At 43.2% G+C, this 16,337-nt stretch overlaps 1 protein-coding gene across 2 annotated transcripts in view; it reads left to right on the top strand.

Moving 5' to 3' along the window:
• LOC128689936 (juvenile hormone esterase) overlaps positions 1-16,337 on the top strand; it is a 151,405-nt gene that overhangs the window by 41,624 nt on the left and 93,444 nt on the right. The gene's annotated exons all lie outside the window — the stretch shown is intronic.

The raw sequence follows: 16,337 nt of genomic DNA, 5'->3' as shown, positions 1-16,337 counted from the left end.
AAGTACTAGACGGTAAGTTGAAAGGCACAGGCAGGATCTGACACTCTAACCACGCAAACATAAACAAGAGAGCACGCATATACATAGTTCATGCATATACATCAGTTCACTTTTGTTTTGAAAGTATGCATACATTATTACAGTGTACGAATGTTGTGTGAACTCCTCTCTTTACCAGGAATTGTGTACAGTAGTCCTTCACTTTACACGGATTATAATTCTAAAAATCAGCGCTACCTGTGATATAGTTAATTATGGAGCGTAGATTGTACAGAGATTTTTTTCCATGATACCTTAAAAAATCAATCAAGCATTTTTATGTATATTTCGCAGTTCTTCAAAAATAATAGATTTTTATATCTTACAATTTAAATATTTGTACTCAAAGTTCCACATCATCCCTCTCCAGACACATAAAAAGAACATAAGAATATAAAAAGAAAGAACAGAAACAGGACAACTGGTTCATGCTAGGAAGATCCTGCTCAAACGCATCCTATCTTCCCCATGTATCTAGCAATAATCTAACCTATATTTTAAGTTAACTTCTTCGGAAACTTATGAAATGGCTTGTTTTGAAAAGAACCTTTCTGTCACAAGCAAGTAGGTCTGCTGCAGTACTTCTCTACTCTGTTTTTGTATGTGTATAAAGGGCTGATGTGGCACTATACATGTATAAATGTATAGCAGCTTTTTTTAAAGACTATCAGAAGACACATTCTATAGTTATTACATAGAAAACAATTCATGTAATAAAACTGCTAAATTAAAAATAATACATCTCAAAGTATCTGCAAGTTTTCGTTTAATGAAGCTACTTCTTACAAACACGACATCTAATAGTATGGAAATCTACAAGAGAATATTAAGCCGAACTTACGGAAAAGGCCGAACTCTCTTAAAAATTAATTTTTTTCTCCATAATTCTTTCACAGAATAATAGATATTTTTTTTTTATCACTGACAGTGATATAAAGAGTTTTATTTTTTAACAATAATTAGAAACCTCACCTAACCTCACTTAAACTAGCGTATTTTTTTTTTTTTTTTGATATGTATAATATAGGTTAGTTTAAATTGATTTAACATTACATAAACTCAATGAAACATACATACATACATATATATATATATATATATATATATATATATATATATATATATATATATATATATATATATATGTATGTGTGTGTGTGTGTGTATTATTGTAACCACGAACGAGTGGTATTGATCAATAACAACACTGCGCTAGCCAAGGATTCGAACCCATGTTGTACTGGCCTGCCTCATGGTAAGCGAGAACCACATGATGCTTTAAACCACAGAACCATACTGCTCGTGAGGCTAGTATACCAAACAGGGATGAGAATGAAATTAGCTTAGAAGCTCCCACACCTCCGTATGCTCATGGATGGCGGCCCAACAGCTAGCTGTGTGCTGGCTGTCCCTCTCTCTCCCTCTCTTTCTCTCTCTCTTTCTCTCTCTCTCTCTCTCTCTCTCTTTCTCTCTCTCTCTCTCTCTCTCTCTCTCTCTCTCTCTCTCTCTCTCTCTCTCTCTCTCTCTCTCTCTCTATCTTTCTCTCTCTCCCTCTCTATCCATCTTTCCCCTCCCTCTCCTCTGTCTCTCTCTCTTTCTTTCTCTCTCCCTCTCTTGTTCTCTCTGTCTCTCTCCCCCTCACACACACCTTCCATTCATCTTCCTTTTCCTCCTACCCCTTCCCCCTGGCTTCCCCTCACTTCCCTCTCTTCACACTCATCCCTAGCCTTCTCCCTATCATTCTCTCTCCCTCCCTCTCTCTCTCCCTCTCTCCTTTCTGTAGTAAGATAAAAACTGGGTAACTCAAGAGGGCAGAGACCCAGGGGCCTGGAACAACCTGGGAGGGAAGATTGGGAATTAAAGCTAAAAAAATGGATGAAGAGTGTGGAAGGAAGCTAGCAGAGCTCGACAGGGTAATGGGGGAGAGGATAGCTGAAGAGAGCAGGAAGTGGGGACTACAAGTCTTAGCAGCAGAAGATAAGATAAAGTGCTTAGAAGAATAGCTAAAAAAACTGAAACAGACTAGATACAAATGACAGTGCAGACATGGCATCAGGAACTTCTATACCAGTCACAGACGAGAGGGCTGTAGGGATTCAGGAAAAAAATGAGTACAGGAAGACCAAATGAGAAGCCTGAAGACAGTGAAGGAGACATGACATATGCAGAGACTCTAACAGTCAACTACAGTGGCAGGGAACAGCTGAGCAGGGAAGACAGTCCACTGAGCATAGGGACTGCAGAAAGGACAGAGGTTGAAGGCAGGAGCGTTTCGATGGAAGGAGCTAAAACACCTCAGAGGATGCAAAGAGAGACGCAGTGGGAGGAGGAGAGGGAGAGGTCAGTGTTTGTCTACGGGCTCTAAGAAGTCGACGGGGAAACCTACGATGAAAGAAACCAGGGGGAGAAGAAAGTGATCGAAGGTATCATGAAAGCAATTGGTAAGGGAGACATGACCCAGGTGGCAAATTTTCGGAGAATTGGGTGGTTTGCGAGTGGAAGGAGACGGCCTGTCAAAGTAATCTTCAAGGCAGAATCAGCTCGAGCCAGGGTTCTACAGGAGAAAGCACGACTGAGGGACAAACCAGAGTACCGGAGAGTGTACCTAGATCCCGACAGAACACAGGGGGAAAGGACGATACTGAGAGATAGGGTACAAAGACGAAAAAAGGAACGGGATGCATCGATGAAGGCGAGCAGAACCCAGACTCAGGTGGAAGGACAAATACACCCTACAGAGACACCCACAAGAGGACTCCACCCACAACAACCCCGAAGCAACTGAATAATCTCAACCAAAACCTGCACACTGTTCCCTCTGCCCCTACCTTCCACATCACAAACCCCACCCCTACAGCAACCCCCTATGGGCACTCTGGCCCCCTCCCACAACAAACCCCACCCAGGCCGTGACAACCACAATGCAAATGAACAAGCTCAACCAAAACCTGCACACTGTTCCCACTGCCACTACCCCCCACATCACAAACTCCACCCCTACAGCAGCTCCCTACGGGCACTCTGCCCTCACCCCCTATCACAAACTCCACCCACACCACAAACCCCCATAGAAGCCCCCAGGGCTCCCGCTCCCCCAACCCCAAAATTCTCCCAGATCCACCTTGATAGAAGAAGCTGTAGGTGTGGTACACAAACGCAGATGGTACAGCAAATAAATACGAGGAAGGGCATGAAAGTATCAACGAGAAGTCCCCAGACATCATAGCAATCACAGAAACGAAACTCACTGAGACAATAACAGACACAGCCTTCCCACCGGGATATCAGTTCCTGAGGAAAGATAGCAGCAGAGGGGGAGGAGGGGTTGCAATGGTCATAAAAAACCGATGGAGTTTTGAGTAAACAGAAGGCATGGACGAGATTGGAGAAAATGACTACAATGTAGGCACAATTCAATCTGGGCAACATAAGGTAGTAATTGCAGTGATGTATAACCCACCACAGAACTGCAGGAGGCCAAGAGAGGAATATGATGAGAACAACAGAGCGATGGTGGACACACTGGCTGAGGTGGCACGAAGAGCTCACTCATGCAGAGCAAGGTTACTGGTTATGGGTGATTTCAACCACAGGGAGATCAGTTGGGAAAACCTGGAGAGCCTCATGGGGGTTCCGAAACATGGAGAGCCAAGATGATGGATGTGGTACTGGAAAACCTCATGCATCAACACATCAGGGACACTACCAGAGAGAGAGGGGAGGATGAACCAGCAAGACTGCACCTTGTGTTCACCCTGAGTAGTTCAGACATTGATGACATCACATATGAGAGGCCCCTCGGACCTAGTGACCAATTAGTCCTGAGCTTTGATTACATAGTAGAGTTGCAAGTGGAGAGAGTAACAGGAGTCGAATGGGAAATGCCAAACTATAAAAGGGGGACTACACAGGAATGAGGAACTTCCTGCAGGAGGTTCAGTGGGATAGAGAAATGGTAGGAGAGTCAGTAAATGAAGTGATAGAATATGTAACAACAAAATACAAGTAGGCAGAGGAAACGTTTGTTCCCAAGTGCAACAGAAACAATGGGAAGACCAAAGCGAGTCCTTGGTTTACCTGAAGGAGCAGGGAGGCAAAAACTAAGTGCATTACAGAATGGAAGAGGTACAAAAGGCAAAGGACCCAGGAAAACAAGGAGATCAGTCAAAGAGCCAGACACGAATATGCTCAGATTAGGTTTGAGGCCCAGCGACAGTACGAAAATGACATAGCATCGAAAGTCAAGTCTGACCCGAAACTACTGTTTAGCCTCATTAGGAGAAATACAACAGTCAAAGACCAGGTGATCAGGCTGAGAAAAGTAGGTGGGGAACTCACTAGAAACGATCAAGAGGTATGCGAGGAGCTCAACACGAGATTTAAGGAAGTATTCACAGTGGAGACAGGAAGGACTCTGCGAAGACAGGACAGAGGGGTACACCAACAGGGAATACACCAACAAGTGCTGGACGATATGCACACAACTGAGGAGGAGTTGAAGAAGCTGCTAAGTGACCTTGATACCTCAAAGGCAATGGGACCGGACAACTTCTCCCCGTGGGTACTTAGGGAGGGAGCAGATATACTGTGTGAGCCTTTAACCACAATCTTCAACAAATCCCTTGAAACTAGGCAACTACCTGAGGTATGGAAGACCGCAAATGTAATTCCCATTTTTAAAAAAAGGAAACAGAAAAGAGGCACTAAATTACAGACCAGTGTCACTGACGTGTATAGTATGCAAAGTCACGGAGAAGAAAAACAGGAGGAGAGTGGTGGAGCACCTGGAACGGAACAAGATTATAAACGACAACCAGCACGGATTCATGGAAGGCAAATTCTGTCACAAACCTTCTGGAGTTTTATGACAAAGTTACAGAAGTAAGACACAGTTCCTCACAAGAGATTAGTGCAGAAACTAGAGGATCAGGCGCGTATAACAGGAAGGGCACGAGTCATGGTACGGGATGAGGTATCACAGTGGGCACCTTTGACTAGCGAGATTCCACAGGGGTCGGTCCTAGGACCAGTGTTATTTTTGGTATATGTGAATGACATGATGGAAGGGATAGACTCAGAGGTGTCCCTGTTCACAGATGATGTGAAGCTAATGAGAAGGATTAAATCGGATGAGGATCAGGCAGGACTACAAAGAGATCTGAATAGGCTGGACACGTGATCCAGCAACTGGCTTTCAACCCTGCCAAGTGGAAAGTCATGAAGATTGGGGAAGGGAAAAGAAGACCGAAGACAGAGTATAGGCTAGGTGGACAAAGACCGCAAACTTCACTCAAAGAGAAAGATCTTGGGTTAACCATAACACCAAGCATGTCTCCGGAGGCACACGTCAACCAGATAACTGCTGCAGCATATGGGCGCCTGGCAAACCTGAGAATAGCGTTCCGATACCTTAGTAAGGAATTGTTCAAGACACTATTCAATGTGTTCGTCAGGCCCATACTGAAGTATGCGGCACCAGTTTGGAACCCATATCTGGTCAAGCACGTCAAGAAATTAGAAAGTACAAAGGTTTGCAACAAAGCTAGTTTCAGAGCTCAAGGGAATGTCCTATATAGAAAGGTTGAGGGAAATCAGATTGACGACACTGGAGGACAGGAGGGTCAGGGGAGACATGATAACAACATACAAAATAATGCATGGAATAGACAAGGTGGATAGAGACAGGATGTTCCAGAGAGAGAGCACAGAAAAAAGGGGTCACAATTGGAAGCTGAAGACGCAGACGAGTCACAGGGATATTAGGAAGCACTTCTTCAGTCACAGAGTCGTCAGGAAGTGGAATAGCCTAACAAATGATCTAGTGGAGGCAGGAACCATACATAGCTTTAAGACGAGGTATGACAAAGCTCATGAAGCAGAGAGAGAGAGGGAACCTAGTAGCGATCAGTGAAGAGGTGGGGCCAGGAGCTGAGTCTCGACCCCTGCAACCACAATTGAGTACACACACACACACACACATACACACACACACACACACACACACACACACACACACACACACACACACACACACACACACACACACACACACACACACACTCACACACACACTCACACACAGGAAATAAACAGGAAAAACTCTGAAAACTCAAGCATTCTCTCAAACCCCCCTCCCTCTCCCTCTTCTCCTCCTCCTTCCTTCCTCCTCCTCCTCTTCTTCCCCCTCTTCCTCCTCCTCCTCTTCCTCCTCCTCCACTCCCACCTTTTCGTCCTCCACCTCTTCCTCCTTCTCTTCCTTCCTCACTTCCTCATCCTTCTCTTCTTTTTCCCCTTTTCTTCTTCTTCCTCCTCCTCCCTCTCCTTCTTTGGTGTAGAGTCTACTAGGCCTAAGAAAAACTAGGTACACACCAGAGCATGTGGCAACATATTCTGTGCATACACACACATGTACACGAACCCTTACCACCATGGTAAAGGATGATCCTATCCATCCTCTGCCACATATTCTCCACCCCTTCCCCTCTCTCTGTCTGTCTGTCTCTCTCTCTCTCTTCCTTCTTCTCTTCCTCAACATATTTCTCCCTCCTCTTCCCCTCTGCTTTCCCCTCACTTTCTTTCCCCCACTCTCTTTGAACCCCTCTAACCTTCCCCACATCTATCTCCCCTTCTGCCACTGTCCCCCTTTCCACTCTCTATCTCTTCCCCCTCCCTACCTCCCTCCCCCTCCCTACAACAAACACCGTCTCCATACACACACTCTCACTCCCGAAAATACTTAAGCTATTATTTCTGTGGTAAAAAATAAATAAATTGGTTACCAAAGAGCAGGACGGAGACCCAGGGGATTGGTGGATGAACCTGGTAGAGCTCACGAAATGGAAGGAAAAGTAGGGAAGGAAGCTAGAAGAGCTCAGCAAGAAAATGGAGGAGACGATAGCTGCAGAGAGCAGGAAATGGGAGCTACAAGCCATAGCAGCAGAAGCTAAGATACAGAACTCAGTGCGTGTGTGTGTGTGTGTGTGTGTGTGTGTGTGTGTGTGTGTGTGTGTGTGTGTGTGTGTGTGTGTGTGTGTGTGTGTGTGTGTGTGTGTGTGTGTGAGTGTGTATTCACATAGTTGTACTCACCTAGTTATGGCTGCAGGGATCGAGCCATAGTTCCTGGCCCCGCCTCTGGGTCACTCTTCCTGCTCCATGCTCTTCATCATACCTCTTCTTAAAGCTATGTTTAGTTAGTTTAATGTCTTTATTATGCACTCCTTACCCATCCCAGACTATGGCACTTTCTGACAACTCTGTGACTAAAGAAGTACTTTCTAACATCTCTTTGATGCACATGAGTCTTCATCTTCCAATTGTGACCCCATGCTGTTGTGTCCCATCTCTGGAACATCCTATATCTGTCCACCTTCTCGATATCACTCAGTATTTTATGTCTTTATCATATACCCCCTCTCTGTCCTGTCTCCCAATGTCGCCAAGTCGATTTCCCTTAGTCTCTCCTCGTAGGACATACTCCACAGCTCCGGGACTAGTCTTGTTGCAAACCTTTGCACTTTCTCTAGTTTCCTCACATGCTTGGCTAGGTGAGGGTACCAAACTGGCGCTGCATTTTCCAATATGGGCCTAACGTAGACAGTGTATAGGGTCATGAATGATTCCTTATTGAGATGTCGGAATGCTGTTCTTAGGTTTGCCAGGTACCTATATAGTGCAGAAGTTATTTGGTTGATGTGTGCCTCAGAAGATGTGACCGGTGTATGTGTGTGTGTGTGTGTGTGTGTGTATGTGTGTGTGTGTGCGTGCGTGTGTGTGTGTGTGTGTGTGTGTGTGTGTGTGTGTGTGTATGCGTGCGTGTGTGTGTGTGTGTGTGTGTGTGTGTGTGTGTGTGTGTGTGTGTGTGTGTATGCGTGCGTGTGTGTGTGTGTGTGTGTGTACGTGTTGTGCTGAATTGGTAAAATTGGTCAATTAGCAAGAACACAGTTAAAATTAAGTCCTTGCTAAAAATTTCTCATATAACGTTTGAAGATATATTGGCGTTTATTTATGATAATGTACAAATTATAATAACAAGCGCAATATAATTTAGCCTTATCCAAATAAATATATTTTATAGAAGTTACAATAATTTAATAATAGACAAATGCAATGAAATATATATTTTTTTCGTTTGGTTCAGAATGATTTTTATGAAATTATTAGATACGCAAACTTTCCCTTACCTAATTCGGTAGGAAGAGCGTTGCTATTTAAGCTACAATCGCAAGTTTTCCCTATTCAGCACAACATTATATTCACACCAAGCATTGCCCTCAGACTCAACATCACTGACTCCAGCCCTCTCGTTGTTGTAACATTCACCACCCATGTTTCATACCCATATAAGAGCGTAGGTATGACTATACTCTCATACATTCCCCTCTTTGTTTCCATGGACAAAGTTCTTTGCTTCCATAGACTCCTGAGTGCACCACTCACCTTTTTCCCCTAATCAGTTCCATGATCAGATCAGGACTCACAGGTAAGGACCCACGAGGGGCGAGGGGCAAGTGGGGACAGTGCGAAGAATAGACGGTGAGAGGAATGAATGTCTTGAGTCGAATAGAGAAGAGTCAGGACTAGACCCAACAGCTAAGCCTTGGAAGCAGAGGGAAACAGCAACACAAAAAACAGGAGAACACTCAGTCGTTCGGCTGGCAAGCTATCTGCATCTTGCATTCTTGATGTTGATTGGAGGCTGGCAGAAGCTGGAGGCGTGGTCAAGGGAGGCTAGCTTCTTGATTGGTCAGGTGTCGTTAAAGTGTGAGTCAGGAGTTACATCATTTCTTCAGTGTTGGAGGCATTCCTTATGTTGTGCAGTTGTTGGGAGGAAACGATGAGTAGTCTTGTAATCTTGGGTCGAAATGCTGGGTCGGATTGTAACTGGTCAAAGGTCATCTTGAGTGCTGTGAAGGAGCAATGGGTTCCTTTACGATTTGTAAACTTGACTGTTCTGTCGTGTAATTTCTCGTACAAAGTGTCGACATTCATGGTGGGTTCTTGGTCAGGATCTTTCCAGTGCAGGTATTGATCTCGGTGTTGGTCTTCTGTATTAATACGTCGAGTGATGACTGGTGAGGTTTTTGTTAGTGGTTGCAGCATTGAAGGTTCATTCAATGTTGGTGTCTCCGCTACAGAGAGTATAGAAGACTGTGGTGGAATCGTGGCTTCTGATTGGTCCATTTGAGTAGTGGTGAGTGGAGGCGAAGGAATGATATTTGCGCCGCCACGACGAGCCAATCGACGAATAGGAGGCGTGGTGCTGTCTTGGATGTTATCAGGTGAATGTTGATTGGAGGATTCAAAAGAGGATGCGTCGTCGTTGTCAATTATTAATTCCTTCAAGTCATCTGGCGCTTCAAAACTGACGATCTTCGGGATTATTTTCAAAATTTCAGCTGATGGTGGACTTGCAGGGAAGTTAAATGATGGCATGTTGTTGAGCGCAAGAAGTTCATTGATAGCCGTATTGAAAGAGCCAGGTTTTGCAGCATTTTGCATGTGGGCAAACATCATGCAGTAATAGAATTTGGTAGAGATATCATCAGGTGGAGGTTGGGTAGTGAGAGGTGGTGGAGACGACTGTTGAGTGGCTTGTAGAATCTTGGATGTTGTAGATTGAACCTTGGCAATTGCAGCGTTTGTAGGAGAGGTTCCAGATGACTTCTTCGTTTCTTCTTTCAGTTTCTTAGAGAGGATATCCTTACGCACTGGACATTTGGCTGCAAGAGTATGGTGATCACTCTTACAGTTGATGCAAGTGGGAGCAGCAGTGGAAGTGCATGAACGAAAATCGTGTCCTGCAGACCCACAGGTGGAACATATCTTACTCTTCACGTGGCAGTCGGCAGTAGAGTGACTGTACGAGTAACATGTCCAGCAAGGTGTTATGTACGTGAAGCGTTCAGGGTCAATCTGTCGAGGGTTGATGTAGTAGTCAGAGATGGCAAGGCCATCAGACAGTGCTCTGGTCGCCATGGTAACGTCCAGGAATGTGACCTTGAGCATTGAGGAATCGTTTGGGATCTTCACTACAGAGTCAATCTTGGCCCAGGTGTTGAGGTCTTCAAGTAATGTCGTAATTTCCTGGATGGACATGTTCGTGATCAGCCTGTCAAGACGTTTCATAAACACTGAACGTCTTGCAAGCATGTATGGTGACGTGGAGATGGTAAAGCCGCGGTCTTCCACATCGTGGAGATGGTAGAGGTTCCCCTCCCCAACGGGGATCGTAGGGATACTGTGCAAGTAAGGAGAGCTGCTATGACCTGCCTGGGCGAGAGTCAAGAGCCGAATATCTTCCTCTCTTTCATGGAGGCATCTGCTGACACGTCCACTCCTAAGTATATGAGTACATTCACCTCATCCATACTCTCTCCCTGCAATCTGATATCCAATCTCTCGTTACCTAACTTTTTTTTGTTATCCTCGTCATCATACTCTTTCCTATATTCATTTTAAATTTTCTTCTTTTACATACCCTACCTAACTCATCCACCAACCTCTGCAACTTCTCTTCAGAATCTCCCAAAAGCATAGTGTCATCAGCTAAGAGCAACTGTGGAAACTCCTACTTTGTGACAGATTATCTTTTAACCCCACACCTCTTGCAAACACCCGAGCATTCACTTCTCTTGCAACTCCATCTAAAAATATATTGAACAGCCATGGTAACATCACACATCCTTGTCTAAGGCCTACTTTTACAAGGAAATAATCTCTAACTCTCCTACATACTATAACCTGAGCCTCACAATCCTCGTAAAAACTCTTCACTGCTTTCAGTAACCTACCTACTATTAGATACATTTGTTACATCTGCAACATTACCTCCCTGTCCACCCTATCATATGCCTTTTCCAAACCAATAAATGCCACAAAAACCTCTTTACCCTTATCTAAATACTGTTCACCCATATATTTCACTTGGTGTACACACCCCCTACCTTTCCTAAAGCCTCCTTGTTCATCTGCTTTCCTACTTCCCTCTTACTCTTAATTATTTCAATAATAACTCTACCATACACTTTACCCTGTATAGTCAATAGATTTATTCCCGTCCAATTTTTGCACACTTTTGTCTCCGCTTCTATGCAAAGGAACTCTGCACGCTAGCTATCCACTGCTAGCAGCGGTAAAATTGCCTCATATCAAACTACAGAATATATATAAATATATATATATATATATATATATATATATATATATATATATATATATATATATATATATATATATATATATATATATTTTATTTAAAGACAAAATACATTGACAAAACATTCACAAAAATATGATACAAAGTAAAACAACATAGGTAACTCAGAGCTACATCTCGAATACTTCGTCCAGCTCCCCTGCGGTGGGCCGCGTGCCCAGAATGCTGCAGGCATTTCCTCTCTGGATCGCAACACTGAGTCTCTGAAAGAGGAAGCTGGTCGCCCTGTGGTCCTTGGTTTCTATGATGAGCTTTTCACCCAGCTCTTTGAGGAACTTTAGACCACACTTGCCCCATGCTCCAAGGGTCTCCGACCCTATTGGAATGAAGTTATAGCAAGGGGGAAGGTCTTCATATTTTCGGATCTTCTGGGTCTCCCTGTGGCTGGCTGCTCCACCCCCTTCCACTACAGAGTATGGCAAGTAGGTGTCTGCCAATGTGGCAGCACAGGTGTAGTCCCAGGCAATCTGCTTTCCATCCTTCCAGGGTAGCATAGTGGCTCCATCAGGACGCTTTTGACTTCCATCAGACCTCTGTACTTGGGGTTCCCGTTGAGCTGGGCAACGGGCTGTGGCGAGGCTTCTCTTTATTATGTCATTGATCTCCTCATGTCTGGCATACTTCCCTTCTGCTGTGTGGCACACGAGACCATGGAGTCCGAATTGATCAGCTGTCGCCCTGCCGCAAATACACCTATGTTCGGTGAGGATGGGGGCGGCTAGGCGAAGAGCAACACCAATCCGAATGGCCTGTGGGTCGAGACGGGTGCCCAGGGAGGAATTGGGAACAGCTAACAGGAAATCTCCTGAGTGTGGTGCCTTCACTGCCAGGAGACGAGCTTTGTTCTTTCCTGAAGCATTGGAGAGCATTGTGTTGGCGATTTTTTCCATGATCGGTTTGTCCCAGTGGGACTGTTTGTGCTGTTTGGGAGGAGCTGGTCTACTGGAGGAGTCTGTAAGGGTGTCCCACCGAATTGCTGCTTCAGTAAACCTGGGGTCTTGAGCTCCTACCAAGTCTCTCAAGTGTTCGGGCACTATCTTCTTGACTAATGCACTGGAAGCCAAACACGAAGACAGAAAAGCAGGTAAAGCAACATGCGTTGCTTTACGCACCCCTATACCTCCCAGTCGCACTGGGAGGGTTGCCTGATCCCATTGCTCATCCTCTAGTGACAGGTTCAGTGCCTTCTTAAAAGTTGATCTCAGGTGTGCGTCATATTCATCGAGTGTTGGGTTGTCAAAAGAGGGTGCACACCTCAAGAAGTAAGTGAGTCTTGGCATAGTAAGACACCTTGTGAGGAGATACAGAGCATCATGGGCATCAAGATCGCTTATTCTCTCCTCCATTCTCATAAGATCATTCAATTTGTCCCTGAGGACAGTATCGATGGCCTGGTGACCCAGCGGTGCCCCCAAGAGGGTACTGTTGGACGGAGTTGTAGTTGAGATTTCCGGGAGGATTCTTCGCACAGCATTGATTATTTCCTGGTTCGCTGTGATGATTTCACACTTAGAGGGATTGAGGATGAGTCCCAAGCCTTCTCCCTGTGTTTTCACCAGTTGTAGGTCCCCCACGAGGGACTCTTCAGTACCTGCCAGAGTGCCGTCATCCAGGTACCAGATATTGAGCTCACTGCGTAGGCTGGAAGTTAGTTCTCTTACTGCCAAGCAGAAGAGAAGTGGAGCAAGTGGGTCACCCTGCTGAACACCCTCTGATGATTGAATTTCATGTTCTCCGAACAAAAGAATTGAGGGTTTGCTGTAGCCGGCTGAAATGAAGGGAAAGAGACTGGGGAACCGAACCCGAACAGCTGGCAAAACAGCATCTCTCCTCACCATATTAAAGGCATTTCTAAAATCAAGTTTGACCATGGCCTTGTCTTCTGGTAGGTCCCTGATGTAGGCCCTTGCCGCATGAGCTGCAGCTTCACTGCCTTGAGAGACCCCAAAGCCCAGTTGGTGTGGCTGGAGTAAAGTGGCAGCTTCTAGGCGAATGTTTCTCACTGCTGCTTTGGCAACGAGACGGCGAAGAGTGTTTCCAACTGCAATGGGTCTGATTCCCCCAATCCCTCTTCTTCAAAGCACACAGTGAGGCTCCAAAAAAGAAAGGTTTAATTTCTTCTGGGATTCGCCCAGCCAGGCAATTGTTGACGAAAATTGTTAACTTGGTGAGAAGAATTGATGCAGATTCACCGAGTACTGGATTTACCATCTCTTTGAGGTGCTGAGGTATATATATATATATATATATATACATATACACGTATATATATACGTATATATATACGTATATATATACGTATATATATGTATATATATATATATATAAGAACTCATTTAAAATTAAGTGATTTCGAAAATTTTCTCTTATACGTTTCAAGACATATTTTTTTTCATTAACGTTAATGTTAAAATTTATAATTTTGCACCATAAGAATCTTAAAAAAACTTACCTAACCTTATTATAACAAGCGCAATTTATTTTAGCCTAATCTAACTACATATATTTTAGATACGTTGACAATAATTGAATACTAAACAAACACAATGAAATATATTCTTTCGTTAGGTTCAAAATTATTTTTGCAAAATTCTTGCATACACAAATTTTCGCTTGTCTTATATGGCAACATGAGAGTTGCTATTTAAGCCAAGATCGTCAGTTTTACATATTCGGCACGACATATATATATATATATATATATATATATATATATATATATATATATATATATATATATATATATATATATATATATATATTCCTATATGGCAAGATGAGCGTTGCAATTTAAGCCAAAATCGCAATTTCTGCCTATTCGGCAAGACATATATATATATATATATATATATATATATATATATATATATATATATATATATATATATATATATATATATATATATATATATATATATATGCAAGAATTATGTGGATTAAAGTAAAGGTTGGATGCGAGAAGTGGGTCATAATAAGCGTGTATGCACCTGGAGAAGAGAGGAATGCAGAAGAGAAAGAGAGATTTTGGGAGATGTTAAGTGAATGTATAGGAGCCTTTGAACCAAGTGAGAGAGTAATTGTGGTAGGGGACCTGAATGCTAAAGTAGGAGAAACTTTTAGAGAGGGTGTGGTAGGTAAGTTTGGGGTGCCAGGTGTAAATGATAATGGGAGCCCTTTGATTGAACTTTGTATAGAAAGGGGTTTAGTTATAGGTAATACATATTTTAAGAAAAAGAGGATAAATAAGTATACAAGATATGATGTAGGGCGAAATGACAGTAGTTTGTTGGATTATGTATTGGTAGATAAAAGACTGTTGAGTAGACTTCAGGATATACATGTTTATAGAGGGGCCACAGATATATCAGATCACTTTCTAGTTGTAGCTACACTGAGAGTAAAAGGTAGATGGGATACAAGGAGAATAGAAGCATCAGGGAAGAGAGAGGTGAAGGTTTATAAACTAAAAGAGGAGGCAGTTAGGGAAAGATATAAACAGCTATTGGAGGATAGATGGGCTAATGAGAGCATAGGCAATGGGGTCGAAGAGGTATGGGATAGGTTTAAAAATGTAGTGTTAGAGTGTTCAGCAGAAGTTTGTGGTTACAGGAAAATGGGTGCGGGAGGGAAGAGGAGCGATTGGTGGAATGATGATGTAAAGAGAGAAGTAAGGGAGAAAAAGTTAGCATATGAGAAGTTTTTACAAAGTAGAAGTGATGCAAGGAGGGAAGAGTATATGGAGAAAAAGAGAGAGGTTAAGAGAGTGGTGAAGCAATGTAAAAAGAGAGCAAATGAGAGAGTGGGTGAGATGTCATCAACAAATTTTGTTGAAAATAAGAAAAAGTTTTGGAGTGAGATTAACAAGTTAAGGAAGCCTAGAGAACAAATGGATTTGTCAGTTAACAATAGGAGAGGAGAGTTATTAAATGGAGAGTTAGAGGTATTGGGAAGATGGAGGGAATATTTTGAGGAATTGTTAAATGTTGATGAAGATATGGAAGCTGTGATTTCGTGTATAGGGCAAGGAGGAATAACATCTTGTAGGAGTGAGGAAGAGCCAGTTGTGAGTGTGGGGGAAGTTCGTGAGGCAGTAGGTAAAATGAAAGGGGGTAAGGGAGCCGGGATTGATGGGATTAAGATAGAAATGTTAAAAGCAGGTGGGGATATAGTTTTGGAGTGGTTGGTGCAATTATTTAATAAATGTATGGATGAGGGTAAGGTACCTAGGGATTGGCAGAGAGCATGCATAGTTCCTTTGTATAAAGGCAAAAGGGACAAAAGAGAGTGCAAAAATTATAGGGGGATAAGTCTGTTGAGTATACCTGGCAAAGTGTATGGTAGAGTTATTATTGAAAGAATTAAAAGTAAGACTGAGAATAGGATAGCAGATGAACAAGGAGGCTTTAGGAAAGGTAGGGGGTGTGTGGACCAGGTGTTTACAGTGAAACATATAAGTGAATAGTATTTAGATAAGGCTAAAGAGGTCTTTGTGGCATTTATGGATTTGGAAAAGGCGTATGACAGGGTGGATAGGGGGGCAATGTGGCAGATGTTGCAGGTGTATGGTGTAGGAGGTAGATTACTGAAAGCAGTGAAGAGTTTTTACGAGGATAGTGAGGCTCAAGTTAGAGTACATAGGAAAGAGGGAAATTATTTCCCAGTAAAAGTAGGCCTTAGACAAGGATGTGTGATGTCACCATGGTTGTTTAATATATTTATAGATGGGGTTGTAAGAGAAGTAAATGCGAGGGTCTTGACAAGAGGCGTGGAGTTAAAAGATAAAGAATCACACATAAAGTGGGAGTTGTCACAGTTGCTCTTTGCTGATGACACTGTGCTTTTGGGAGATTCTGAAGAGAAGTTGCAGAGATTGGTGGATGAATTTGGTAGGGTGTGCAAAAGAAGAAAATTAAAAGTGAATACAGGAAAGAGTAAGGTTATGAGGATAATAAAAATATTAGGTGATGAAAGATTGGATATCAGATTGGAGGGAGAGAGTATGGAGGAGGTGAATGTATTCAGATATTTGGGAGTGGACGTGTCAGCGGATGGGTCTATGAAGGATGAGGTGAATCATAGAATT

Source organism: Cherax quadricarinatus, chromosome 25 (assembly GCF_038502225.1).
Source record: "Cherax quadricarinatus isolate ZL_2023a chromosome 25, ASM3850222v1, whole genome shotgun sequence".
In the NCBI taxonomy this organism is placed as follows: Eukaryota; Metazoa; Arthropoda; class Malacostraca; order Decapoda; family Parastacidae; genus Cherax; species Cherax quadricarinatus.
This window is presented reverse-complemented; position numbering and strand designations above follow the sequence as displayed.